At 35.8% G+C, this 2,685-nt stretch overlaps 1 non-coding gene across 1 annotated transcript; it reads right to left on the bottom strand.

The window, feature by feature from the left end:
* Window positions 1–686: 686 nt before the first annotated feature.
* On the bottom strand, window positions 687–838 carry LOC118038992 (U4 spliceosomal RNA). Its single transcript, XR_004685865.1, has one exon. It is a non-coding gene; the product is annotated as a U4 spliceosomal RNA (small nuclear RNA).
* Window positions 839–2,685: the final 1,847 nt, after the last annotated feature.

Below are 2,685 nucleotides of genomic sequence, written 5' to 3'. Positions count from 1 at the left end.
AATATATTATCTTAATTTATTTTTTGTAAAATTATATTTTTATTGATCATATAAATTCTTTTTTGATTCATGAAATTAACTGCATTATAATGAACTGACTCCTATTTGACTTAAATTCTTCTCTTTTTTTTTTAGAAAACTTGTTAGCAATGCCTAGCTATTATTTTTACATTAAAAAAAATTCAATCTAACTTTCAGTGAGACACATGTTAATAATATAACATTATCTAAACAATACATATAGGAATGCTCAGGGTACACCCTAAAATGATTTAAATATGGTTTCTAGATTTCAAATTAAATAAAATCAATTTAAAAGGATAGAAGTTTGAATCTGTTTCAACTCAAATTTCGGAATTTTTAAAAGGTGATTAAAAATAAATGCTTTGGCATTGGGAATTGGAGATTTATTATATCTTGTTCTTTTCCTTAATAATCGAATACCTTATTTCTTAAAATACGCAACAATTATTATAGTTGGTGTCCACATGGCATCATCTTTCGAGGGCTTGTCGCCTTACCTTCCTCCACGGCCGCTTCTGCTCCCTGTGAAATGGGTGGCTGTTGTCGCCTTACCTGCCTCCAAAATCCACTTGGATTTTTCTTTACTATTAATATAAATTGAATGAGGAGCTCCGGCATATCACAGAGAAAATATGATTTAAGACTTCAACTACTAATTGTAGGGCTTTACCCCTGAGGGAGCCCTTCCAGAAATTCTCGAAGGCACTGGGCCAAGCCCAGGCCCAAGAGGGGGTTTGGAAATAGTTTTCAACCAGCAATTGACGCGCCTCGGTTAGAACCTCACTAGTTGCGTCATTGCCCCAAGCGCAAAGATGGGAAATCCAACGAACACGGTTTCATTTTTATATCGCACCATTTGTTTCTCTACCTTTTGTCTTGTCGATGTGGGATTCGACCACCGAGAGTTCAGGCTTGTAATCCAGCTTTCTTGATGATTTGGCGAAATAAGACTTGAGCTGGTCTTTTGATGGAAAGATTACACCGAAGCTTCAGCATCGGGCAACTAAATTGCTTCTTTCTGCAGGAAGATTGCAATTGATTTCGGGGATACACAAAGAAAAAAATTATTGTTTCTGACGTACTTTTTGAACTTCCTTACACTCCTATCAACAATTATAGCCTCCATAAACGAAGAGGACTTAACCTTCTGCTGCTCATATGGATAGACAAAGACTACAGCGTCATTCAAGTCGGGATTGAAAAATCTGCAAGCGGCAATGTTTGAGAACAAGATTCAGCGGGAAGTTTTAAACCAATTTCTTGAAGAAGGTGTTAGAGAATAATATAAATTATATTCTAGAACCTCACCTAATAATTTAAGTTATTGGGTTGAGATGGTTCTTTGACATGGTATCAGAGTCTTGATGACCCAATAGTTACAAGTTCGAATCTTACTATCCTCATTTATGTTATAAAAATTAAGCATAAGGTAATCTGGTTTTGTGCAAGTTTCAAGTCCAGAGAACTTTCACTTGAGGGGGTGTTAGAGAATAATATAAATCATATATCAGGACCTCACTTAACAGAACTGTTAGGTGAGGTCTTAAAATATAATTTATATTATTTTCTAATAAAGAGTTAAGCAAGATCCTCTTCTCATGCAAGGCACTACCTTGATGCACACAAACCAACATCTCAGTGATTGCAGCAAATAGAAATTACCAGTAGAAGCAACCGTCTCCTTCTTTTGCTAACTCAATTTCCTCATCCATATTAAACTCCCCTCCTCTTTCACTCTGTTAATTATCAAAACAAAACCAAAACACAGTAAATTAACACTCACTTTAAAACCAATCACAAGTGATATTGACACCACGGATGTCGATTTTGAAAGCAGGAAACCGTTTCCTGGAAACGAACAATGACTTTGAATTTAAACGTATATGCCCTGTAGCTGATCAGTGGCATTGTCTTATCCTGAGTAGTTTAGCTTGTGCATTGGACTGAGGCTTGGAGGCATGGGGTTAAAATTTTGAAATAGCAAACAAAGAATATATGTATGAAGGGATTTGCTCCCGATTTTCTGAAACGGAATGTTATTTAAGCATGCTAGAGACAAGTTATCACATTTCGTTCCACAAAAACGTACTTTTAAGATTCCAAATCTTGAAATATGCAAGGAATAACATGGAAGCATTATTTGATGGAGCAAAGCTGATATATTGGGGGGGATCCATTGACAAACTGGCATCCCCTTGTTTACTACAAGTTTGGAGGCCATCTAAGGCAGTCTCCTTCATGCGGTCTGTGTGGTGAGATGTTACGGCACCTTTTTTCTAGTTTTTCCTGTTATTTAGGATGTGTGGATGAGGTTGTTTGTTTTTAGTGTTGAACAGCGGATCTTCCTTCTGAGCTTGGAGTATTGGTTATTGACAATTTTCATGGAGTTCGGGATCACAAAACATTGAAGATTCTTCTTAACTCCACTATCTACTTTGTCATTCAGAGTCTTTGTAATTAAAAAGAAAAAAATGAGAACAAGACAACTTTTAAGAACCAAAATCTTCAGGCACCTATGATGCAATAAAGGTTTTGGTTTTCTCAGGTGAGTTTATTTTGCCAGCGCTAGTTTCCATCTTAATAAAATATATTCCAAAGTCCATTCAGTGTGTTTTTTATGTTGTACTTGCTGACATTTAAGTTTAGTGTATAATGTCAAAT

This window comes from Populus alba, chromosome 4 (assembly GCF_005239225.2).
Source record: "Populus alba chromosome 4, ASM523922v2, whole genome shotgun sequence".
NCBI lineage: Eukaryota > Viridiplantae > Streptophyta > Magnoliopsida > Malpighiales > Salicaceae > Populus > Populus alba.
This window is presented reverse-complemented; position numbering and strand designations above follow the sequence as displayed.